Consider the following 12,096-nt stretch of genomic DNA (forward strand, 5'->3'; position numbering starts at 1 on the left):
AATACAGAAAAAAAAGCACACACATATACACCTAAAATAAAATTTATATGAGGAAAAAATAATATAAAACAAAAAGTTTTAAAAATTAAAGTTAAAAAAAATTAAAAATAAGGTACAAAAAAAGGTCTATTCTGTATCTCCCTTGTGTCCATAACCAGTCTCTTGGTGGAGTCTCTGGTCTGCTTGTGGTGTTTGGTTTTCCTGCGGCTTGATCGGTTAATTAAGTCAGTTTGTTTGGGCATGCTGAAAAATGCTCTGCTTTTCCCAGGATTTTGTGATCCTCCTCCCAGGCTAGTTCAGTGGGAGAGGGATCTGTTTTGAGTATCGCAGAAGAGGGAGATGGCTGTGACCTCTAGTTTGGAGATGATGACATGAGGCTAGGTTCTGGGTTGAGTTGAGGCCTTTCAGCAAACAGTAGTTCTTCCCTGAGGGGCTAGCTTCTGAGACATTCTCAGAATCCAGCCTCGAGCCTTTCTCAGGGTTATGTTTACTGAATTTCAATTGATTGTCTAGGCTGCTGTAGTGAGGGGCAGCCTGTGGCTCTGTTTACCCAATGAAGAAAGCCACTCCTGGGGGGAGAATTTCCTCTGCCTGGGGTGGGTGACTATTTCCTGGGAGGGGTTGAGCCTGGTAGGTCTGGGCAGGTTCCTCTGACTTGCTAAATGACTGTCTTGTTTTCTCCCAAGGCCTGAGTTGGAGCTGGCAGCTCATCCAGGCCTTTGTGTGTATCAAGATGGAGATTAGTGTTGAGAAAATTATAATTAAAAGCACTAAGTGCATGGCCTAAAGACACACAGTGAGGAAGGAAATGAGTCAAAGTTTCCAAAAACCTTTCAGCAATACAAAAATGGTAGGTAAAATCTCTCGATTCTCTTATAGTCTCAATTCAATATTCATATTGTCCAATAAATACTAACATAACAATTATGCTCATGGTAATTGCTTTTTGTCACATTTTGTCTTCAACACAGACTGTGTTGGTGACATTGGGTTATCATGCACAAACTGAGATTATAAATTGAGGTCCAAAGAGAGCCAAATTTCTTCTGTTCCACAGTTTTAGTATCCTTTTTAAAAGCACTAAAACTTTTACATACCATCAGTTACTGTCTTGCAAGAATCCCAAAACGAAATAATTTCAAATATAATCACTCCAAAATGCTTTAAAAGTAGGAAATGATAAAAGAGGACTTTGTGAAGTAAAGTTTCTTCTACTTTTAAAATGATTCTTAAAGCCATGTGCTGGTTGGTCACTCCTTTAATCCTGTCCACTCGGCATATCTACTTAGGAGCTTGACATCTCTGGATAAGTGTTGGAAGCCAATCAGGGCAAAAAAAAAAAAAAAAAAAAAAAAAACCATAAGGTTATTTTTCAAAAATTTAAATGAACTAGAAAAGGGCCAGGAATGGAGATGTAGCTAATATATTAGCTGACCAATCTAGATAGGAAAGGCTTAGCGAGTCCTTGAAGCCCTTAGTTCAAACTCTGTGCATGCCAACAATAATGTATGCACACACACAAGCATGCATGTGCACACACACACACACACACACACACACACATTCAAAATATCTTCTGGTGAGTGTACTGCATTCATTTCTTTGTTAACGATATTATATGGGTAAAATAATAGAAATAAACTCTTTCATCTGAGAACATTTTTAAACTTTTTTATTGTAAAAATACTGTACAGAGGGGTTACAGTTACATGAGCAACGTAATGAGTACATTTCCTATCAAGCATTGTTACCTCCCCTTTGTTTTTCCCCCACCATCCCTTCCCTTCCACCTCCACAAGTACACTCCTCACCACCCCCCATTCCAACCCGGCCTAAATTGTAAAGTTCGTTTTTCAACAGTGTCTTGTGCATCTCATTGTTACAATGGGTCAACCTGTATCCCTATTTAAGCATTTTGCTTTTTCCCTTTCCCTCCCCAAATTAGAGAAGTGTATATACAAGATGCAGGCGCAATGACTTCAAATACAGTGAAAACAGGAGTTATGTTGTGTGTAAGGACCATATAAAGATTAAAAAAATCACATTGTACGTTATAATTACGTTAGAAACAACAGCAAGAAAGAAAAAAAAAAACACCCGTGTTCCTATCTTGAAGTTCATTTAGCTTAACATTACCTTATCTAGTCATATGCACATAGTTTTTTTTTTTTTTTTTACCATTACTGCTTATACCAGACACATATTTACTTAATGCTAATAAGGGATACCATGGGTCCTATGATTCTTTGGACTTGCATTTTTTCCATTTCGTAACAAATTGGGTGATGTCATTCATTCTGATGGATGATAGAATTCCCATACACACACACACACACACACACACACACACACACACACACACACACACACACACACACACACACACACACCATTTTCTTGATGCATTCATCTCCTGAGGGGCATCGGGGTTTGTTCTATATCTTAGCTATGGTAAATAATGCTGCAATGAACATAGTTGTGCTGGTAGTTTTAGTATCGTCTTGTTTGTGTGGATCATTTCGGTGAATGCCCAAAAGTGGGATTGGTGGGTCATAGGGGAGCTCTATGTGGAATCTTTTTTTGTGTGTGTGAAAATACTGTACAGAGGGGTTACAATTACATGGGCAAGATAATGAGTAAATTTCTTATCAAGCATTGTGGCCTCCTTCTTTGTTTCCCCTTCCCATCCCTTCCCATCTTCCTCCTGCCCCCCCACCCAATCTTCCCTGCTCCCCCACCCCCACCAAAGTTGTAAAGTTTATTTTCGACATAACGACTTGTACATCTCATTGTTGCAATGGGTCCTCCTGTATCCCTATTTAAACGATTTGTTTTTCTCCTTCCCCTCCACAAATTATAACTACATCAAATACAGTGAAAGCAGGGGTTATTCTGTGGGGGAGGGACATACAAAGCAACAAAGAAATAATCTTATAAATGTGTTAAAATCAATTGCATGAAAGAAATAAAAAACATGTGAATACATATATTAGGGTTCATTTACCTAACATCAACTTATCTGAACTTTTCTGCTTGACTAAGACATATACTAGATACTGCAAATAAGGGAAACCATGGGACCTATGTTTCTTTGGGACTGGCTTATTTCGCATAATAGAATTTTTTCCAAGTTTTTCCATTTCCTAACAAATGGGGCAATATCATTCTTTCTGATGGAGGCATAGAATTCCATTGTGTATATATACCTCATTTTCTTGATCCATTCATCTACTGAGGGGCATTTGGGTTGGTTCCATATCTTAACTATAGTAAATAGTGCTGCAATAAAAATATTCGTGCTGGTAGCTGTAGTGTGGTCTTGTTTGTAAACATTTGGGTAAATACACAAAAGTGGGATTGCTGGGTCATAGGGGAGCTCTATGTTGAGTCTTTTGAGGAACCTCCATACTACTTTCCAAAGTGGTTGAACAAGTTTACACTCCCACCAAGAATGCAGTAGGGTTCCCTTTTTTCCCCAGCCCCTCCAGCATCTGTTGTAAAAATGTGGACCGATTCACGAATTTGTATGTCATCCTTGAGCAGGGCCCATGCTAATCTTCTGCCTATTGTTCCAATTTTAGTGTATGTGCTGCCAAATTGAGCACAGACCATTTTTTTACATATAAAGTGTAATTGATTTTCTTAAACTAGATAATTCAACAAAAAGTAAGTTCAAAAGTATTGTCGTGAAAATTTTAGAACTATATATTTCTTACATAAGCACACATTTAAGAATAAAGTCAAGATTGATAATGTCAAAAACAAAATAATTCCGTATATTAGTTGTTCAAGAGATGTGTAGCTAGAGGAAATCAGTTATTCTATACAAGTCATCTGTCATAATGAACACTGCAGCAAGTGTTATGGTTTGTTAAAAATTTTAATGTTTTGGGCTGGGAAGGTGGATCAATGGTAGAGTACTTGCCTTGCTTGCATGAAGCCCTTGGTTCTATTCCTAAGCACCACATAAGCAGAAAACAAACGCCGGACATGGTGCTGTTGTGGCTCTAGTGGTAGAGTGCAAGCCTTGAGCTGAAGAGCTGAGGGATAGTACCCAGGCCCAGAGTTCAAGACTCACGACTGGACCTTCCTCCAAAAAATTTAATGTTCTAAATATGTTTAATTTTGGGAATTTGCTTATATATGCCAAAATTAAGACTTTTTGTCAGGTCATAAAACTTTTCCATAAAGTATTTAAGATTTATGGTACCAGACATATACTACTAAGTATGTCCAATTCAGAGTTTATAGAAACGCTACTAATGAGAAGTTGCAAAGTCTTGTGTAAAGAAACAGAGCAAAGAATTAAGACTTTTACTACAAAGCTTCTGTTACAAATTTAGGGCTTCCTTTCTTTATATGTTAGTGAGGAACAAATGATGACATAAGCCATATATAAATTATGAGATGAGAAATAAATAGTAATCTTAGAGGGCAACTTTAAAGACTTCTCATAACCTATACAACTCGTTGAACATCATAATTTTAGCCAGTTTTAAATGTACAGGAATATCAGAAATAGTAAAATCTAATATGTAGTACACTTGAAATACTGGAAACACTGGTATTTTTTTATTTTATTAATCATTAATATTTAATTATTGCTTTTCTTTATTTGTAGCATTGTTTTCTTGTTGTAATATAATACAAATTTTTGTAAGTCGTCATTACGAGGTACTTTGAGAATGTTACTGGGATGGCAAAACTATTTTTACAGGTGCATGTGAATTTACAAATTTACAAAATTAACGCAATGTTGATTAAAAATTTTCTCAAGTAGAGTCTGAATCAGGAGTGTTGATAAATGTCCACACCGAAAATCTTAGCCCTAGGCTGAATCAATGGTATTACAGAGTTGAGGCCACAAAAGTGACGAATGTGTTTTGGTTAGTTTTTTGTTTTTGATTTTGTTGGTTGGAGGGCTTGAACTCTGGGTCCTGGATCCTGTCCCTCAGCTCTTCAGCTCAAGGTTAGTGCTACCACTTGAGCCACAGCACCACTTCTGTCTTTTTCTCCTTATGTGATGCTGAGGAATCAAACCAAGGACCTCATGCATGCAAGGCAAGCACTCTACCCCTGAGCCACTGACCCAGCACCTGAGAGACTGTATTTTAAAACACTCATCTAAACAACATTTGCTTTCTGCTTTGGGTTATATAATGAAATATATGAATAACTTTTTATATTTTTATGTATTGTCATACTTCTAAATTTATACTAACTTCAGCCACTTTGTCCAGTTAATGAGTGTTTGCTTCTGTGAAGATTGTTTTTGCATTTATATTTTCTTCTGAGTAATCTTTATTTTTTATCAAAATCACTTTATATTTTATGTTGATGGGTTATCATATATCAAATATCTTCAAATGTACCTGTAGAGTCTAAAGATTTCAGTATGAATATTCTCATACAGCTCTTGTTCATCTGTTATGCACTTTAAGAATTATATTTCTCTCTCTCTTTCACTCTGTCTCATTTCCTCTCTTTCTCTTTCATGCTCCATGTCTGCTTCTTAGAATATCTGCTGGTCTACTATTATCCTTCAGAATCCACTGGTTTTGTGGGAACATGATAAGGACCATTAGTTCCCCTTGCATTCTTTAAGAGTTATAACAGTGCCGTGAAATTATTCTTTGCCATTCTAAATGGCAAAACAACAGATCTAGGAATTCCTTTTCACTTTTAGTACTATTATAAATTTTATCTCATAGGAATCATTGGGACGGATAAGATACTTTAACCAGTGACCTAAAAGTTCTTTTTCTTTTACAAACATCCTTTTTCCTTTATTATCAGTAAGTAACAAAAACAAAGGTATCCTATGGAAAGTAGGCTGAAGTTGTTCACAGGGATGAAAAATAAGGTAATGGGGGAAGTGAGCACAGATGCTCAGAGCAGTTTATCATGTACATTTTGTGAGAATGACAATGTGATGTAAACTGTAGATTAAATCAATCACTGAACACCTGATATATATATATATATATATTTGTATATGTACATTTATTTATGTATGCATATATGTGTGCAATTGTCCTTATATATGTATACATGAATGTTATACACACAAATACACACATAGATATACACATGTATCCATGCACACATGAGAAAGACACATAGATACAGCCAACACAAATTTCAGTACCTGTTGAATATGCATTAGACGGAATGCTTGGAACCAAATAGGTTGACAATGTAATTGTCTCTAAGACTTCTTTTAACCCTCCTCCTATCTCTTAAAACTGGTAAATTTTGACAGATTCGACTTGAAAAATGCAGTACAAGTGACAGCAAATCACTCAGAAATCTCAGTAAGTAAAGTTCATATGGTGTCTCCTTGCTCCCCGTGGAATGCTTGCTCTTGTAGACACTCTCAACAACCAAAGCAGCAGGAGAATACCCTGGTAAAGAATAAAGTTATAAGGCTTTAAATGATATCCTTCCTTGAGCTCTTTTCCAACAGCCAACATCAATTCCTAAGCAGATGAATGAGTTCTCAGAAGACTGGAGATCAGGTCAACATTTAACCAACCCATGTGAAAAGTTCTATGAGAGAAATGTTGACTGAGGTGTTGCTGATTTCCTGGCCAAGAAAAAAAGAAAGTTTTTTAATGTATTAAAAATTCAGAATAATTGGTAACTAGTCAATAAATGTGTAGAATACAATTATACTACCTGATGGATAAAATGGTAGGAACTCCCAAATACCTCTCAGGCCTATCTCTCAACATTAACGGACTTAACTCTTCAATTAAGCAACATAGACTCTCTAGTTGGCTTAAAAAGCAAGATCCTTCTATCTCCTCCCTTCAGGAGTCACATCTTCCCATAAAAGCAAACACATTTTGAATGTGAAAGGCTGGAACAAAATCTACGAAGCAAATGGGCCTAATAAACAGGCGGGAGTTGCAATCCTAATATCATATAAAATTGACTTCAAATTACAATTAGTGAGAAGAGATAAAGCAGGTCGCTACATACTAATTAAGGTATCTCTCCTTCAGGAGGATATTATAATCTAAATATCTATTCGCTAAACAACTGAACACCCAAATTCAACCAAGGAACACTACTTTCCCTCAAATCCCACATAGATCCAAAGACATTAATTGTTGGAGACTTTAACATACACTTTCCTCACTAGATAGATCAACTTGGCAAAACCTCAACAGAGAAACCGCAAATCTAAACAACTGCATGGATCAACTAGATTTAACAGACATATACTGAATATTTCACCCAGCAGCATCAGAACACACGTTCTTCTCAGCAACAATGGAATATTTTCTAAAATAGACCACATTTTAGGTGGCAAACTTGTGCAAATTTAAAAACATTGAAGTTATGCCTTGCATTCTCTCAGACCACAAGGGAATAAAATTAAAACTCAACAGAAAAAGTCACCAAAGAAAGTCCTGTAACACATGGAGGCTGAACAACACACTTATGAACCATTAGTGGGTCAGGGAAGAGAATAGAAAGGAAATTTAATGTTCATGATATTCAACAGAAATGAGCACACAAATTACCAGCTCATCTGGGACACAGCAAAGGCACTACTCAGGGGCAAGTTTATAGGTCTGAGTTCCTACATCAACAAATTGGAGAGATTGAAACCAACAATTTAATGAGACAGCTGAGCCTCCTTGAAAAAGAGCAGCAAGATAAACCCCAATCCATTAGACGGAAAGAAATAATTAAAATTAAATCAGAATTAAATGAATTAGAATCCAAAACAACCATAGAAAGAATCAACAAAACAAAGATTTGGTTCTTCGAAAAAATTAACAAAATTGACAGACCTTTAGCAAATCTTATCAGGAAAAGAAGAGAACACACCCAAATAAATAAACTCAGAGATGAGAATGGAAACATCACAACAGAAACAACCAAGATTCTGAACATTATAAGGGAATACTTCTCAAAACTTTATGCTAAGAAGTTCGAGAACTTGGCAGAAATGGACCTTTTCCCAGTAAATATTGACATGCCATAATTAAACCAAGATGAGTTAAACCATCTTAAGAGCCCTAAATCAAGCATTTAAATAGAAACAGCAATAAGAGACCTCCCATCTAAGAAAAGCCCAGGAGCAGATGGTTTTACAGAGGAATCTTTGTTTAAATAGGGATACAGCTGGACCCATTGCAACAATGAGATGTACAACACATTATGACAAAAAAACGATCTTTACAACTTTGGTGGTGGTGGTGGGAGATGGGAAGGCATGGCAAGGGGAAACAAAGGAGGAGACAACAATGCTTCATAAGCAATGTACTCATTACTTTGCTCATGTAATTGTAATTTCTCTGTATGTTATTTCACAATTAAATAAAAATTGACATAACGTTTTGTACATCTCATTGTTGTAATAGGTCCACATGTAACCCTATTTAAAACCTATTTTCCCTTCCCCTCCACTAATTATATCAACATCAAATACAGTGAAAGCAGGGCTTACACCCTGGGGGAGGTACATACAAAGCAATAAAGATATCCTCTTATAAATATGTTGGAAACAATCGCAAGAAAGAAAAAAAACATTTGAATGCTTATCTTGGAGTTCATTTTGCCTAACATTAACTTGTAGGGGGGTGTGGGGTTGGGGGGGGTGGCGAGGGGAAGGGATGATATTGGGAACCAAAGGAGGAGGCAACAATGCCTGATAAGAAATGTTCTCACCATCTTGCCCGTGTAATTGTAACCCCTCTTTATACTATTTTCACATTAATAAAAATATTTAAAAAATAAAGATTCTATGCAGAATTATAGTTTAAATGATGAGTTAGTACATATGTTTTGTAGATTCTGACCTCACATGTGTCAGAAAAATATCCATGGATTCATAACTAGAAACTCTGAAGTATAAGTTATAATACTTAGGTAAGTTTCATTAGATAGTTAATGAAGAGAACACCATATGATATTCAGTCAGGTCAAGTAGTTTATATACTGATCTGCTGCCTATGCCATACATGGTAGAGAGGTATGCAAACAAAAGAGGGGGGGGAAGCGAAACAACCTTGGGCCAGGATGTATCTAGGACAAGGACCGGATGAGGTATTGCCAGGTGGGGGAGAATTCTGCCACACTGCATCTGGATGTGACCTCAGGGCCTGGGACTCTCCTTTGGTCAGATGGAAAGTGTGACGAGAGGCTGACCAGGTTGTGACATAGGAGGAAGGACAGGTGGCTGCCTCCAGGTGTGCCAGATGCCTAGGTAACACATAAAGAGTGGAAATGTAGCCAAGACATGTACAGGTGTCTGCATAGGGTCTGCATGGCAGGGGCAGACCTAATACCTTTGCCATGTGACACCTGACTCCAAACCATTCATTTTCATTTTCTTTCTTTCTTTCTTTCTTTCTTTCTTTCTTTCTTTCTTTCTTTCTTTCTTTCTTTCTTTCTTTCTTTCTTTCTTTCTTTCTTTCTTTCTTTCTTTCCTTCTTCCTTTTTTCTTTCTTTCTCTTCCTTCCTTCCTTCCTTCATTCCTTCCTTTTCTCTCTCCCTCTCACCCTCTCTCTATCTCTCCTCTCTTTCACTCACCCTCCCCCCCCCGCCCCAGTATTCTCAACTATCAAATAATGAACACTTGGTGAGTTGAAATCACAGGTTGTGAAGAGCAGCTCAATCGGCAAATGTGAAATTAATTTAATGTTTCCTTACACCACTACCACAGGTCACTGGAATCAAATAATGAACACTCAGCAGCATGGCATCTCAAGACATTTGAATGAGGAAAGCAAGCATGTTCACTGCATTCTGTGAGGTCCACCCTGAGAAGGTGGGGCAGACTCTTCCCTCCTCTTGGCTAAATCTCAGCCCAGTTTCTGCATCAGGAGATGTGACTGCCTCCAAGTGAGCCAGTTACCTAAGTGACGCAGGAACTGGGCAGAAATTAACCTCTTGTGATGAGATTAATGGCATGATTAAACATGATCCACTAGTTTGTCGAGATTGAGACTTTATAAATTTTTGGTTAGGTTATGTACAAATTGTGATCTATTTATTTATGTTTGCTAACCATGATTATAGATGTGAGCCAGCACATCAGACCATTCAAAGTCCTTTATCACACATGGAAGACATGAAGCTTCCCAAATGACATACAAGTTGACAGACAGCAAATAAGTCCTTAATTCTGGTCAAGATGTGTTTTTAATGTGAAGCAAAATTTACTTAGCAAAATATCTGGCTACTGTGATTATACTTTCAAACTTAACCTACATTTTAGTATCAAATCACCTATTAGCCAATGATTCACTCAAATTACCTGTAATCATTCATTTCTGCCATATTTTCTAGAGGTAGAACAGAAGCACACACTATTAACTAAAGTGGTAGAATTTGGGAGGATCACAGTTCTGAATCAGTTTAGAAAGGAAAGTTTCACCAATATCAACTTACTAAGTAGGGATATTGGAATGCCATCACGATCCTTGCTTTTTAGTCTGGGTGCAAAAATTGCTACTCTATGAGTAAAGTAACTTAAACAAGAAAGGATTGGTGGAGTGAGTCCAGTGGTGGAGTACCTGTCTGGCAAACAGTACATCAAAACTGAAATGAACTTCCTAAAGATAAAATAAGAAAAGTAAAGAAACAACAACTCATACTGAGCATGTTTTCAATGTAAAGATTTACACTAATTTATTATAGTTATAACGCCATCATTTATTTCTAAGGGCAAACACATTTTGTGTCAAGCCTAAATGAAAAATAACACAGTATATACAAAGCTTTGATAAAACACAGGTATGGCTTACAATGGTGAACACTTAAGTTTGCATGTGCAGTGGTGTTGCAGGGTTGTTAAGGTTTACGGAAGTCCATTCTTTTGATGAACTTGACATGATGTAATTACCTAACCATACAGTTCACTGGACAGATACTGCTGTTATATATATACACAAACACACACACACACACACACACACACACACACACACACACACACACACACACACACACATATATATATATACATATGTACGTATTTATATATTAAGTGGCATATAAATAAAAATAAAAATTTACAATGAATAAATTTAGTAAACAGATAACCTTTCCCAAATAATTATCTTACCTGAATAAATTCATATCTTATAGCCTCCAATGGTATATCACACTTTAATGGTTGCTGATCCTCTTCAGCTTTTTTGATAATATTGTTTTTTTTTTTGTTTTCAGATGAAAAAGCCTGTCAATAAATATACTTGTATGAAATTCCTTTCTTTAGAAAATGAAAAGCACATTGTGTAATCTGGCTCTTTATGTTGCCTCAAAATCACCTTTTATAATTTCAAGTACATATTGACTTAGTTCTTTCTCATTTTCTTCCAATAATACCTATGGGAAGGAGAAAATGAAAGATCATTCTGTTACTTTGGGAGTTTCTGTTATTAATCACTGCAATAAATATTATGAAAATGTATCTCTGAAATTATTTAGAGAGATGACTTGAAAGTTACCTTTCTACACACTCATGGTAGTCCCCCAACTAAATCAGAGAACTTAAAATAAGTAACATTTTAGCTGGGAGCCAGTGGCTTATGCTTGTAATCCTAGCAACTCAGGAACTAAATTCTGAGTGTGGTAGTTCAAAGCTAGCCCTGGCAGGAAATCCCTGACACTCTTACCTTCAATTAATCACCAGAAAACCGGAAGTGGCACTATGGTTCAAGTGGTAAAGTGCCAGCATTTATCTAAAAAGCTTAAGGACATCGCCCAGGCCTTGAATTCAAGCCCCATGACCAAGAAATATAAAAAAGGAAAAAAGGAGGAAAAGCAACATTTTAATGCTAATGTGCACAAATGCACAAAATTGTCTAGAAATAAAATTATAACAGCCCCTGGACTGGCAAAAAAAGAGATTAAAGTGAAATTGCCTTCAATCATTCATGTAGACAATCTATACTGAGGCCAGGCTATTGGAGCTCACATCACTAACTAAAGGTGTAGAAATTGAGAAGATCACTGTCCAGAACCAGTGTGCAAGGAAATTAATAAGATTCTCATAACATCTTAAAGCCTGGCATGTTGGAATGCATTTGTGATACTAGTTACTTGGCAGACAGAGGTGAAGAACTTAGACTC

The 12,096-nt window shown here is 36.6% G+C and overlaps 1 non-coding gene across 1 annotated transcript; it reads right to left on the reverse strand.

Moving 5' to 3' along the window:
* Positions 1 to 3,498: 3,498 nt before the first annotated feature.
* LOC138809272 (U6 spliceosomal RNA) lies at positions 3,499 to 3,605 on the reverse strand. The gene has a single exon (XR_011366769.1). It is a non-coding gene; the product is annotated as a U6 spliceosomal RNA (small nuclear RNA).
* Between the last annotated feature and the right edge of the window lie 8,491 nt (positions 3,606 to 12,096).

This window comes from Dipodomys merriami, unplaced genomic scaffold (assembly GCF_024711535.1).
Source record: "Dipodomys merriami isolate MVZ:Mamm:240054 unplaced genomic scaffold, mDipMer1.0.p SCAF_1027, whole genome shotgun sequence".
Lineage (NCBI taxonomy): Eukaryota > Metazoa > Chordata > Mammalia > Rodentia > Heteromyidae > Dipodomys > Dipodomys merriami.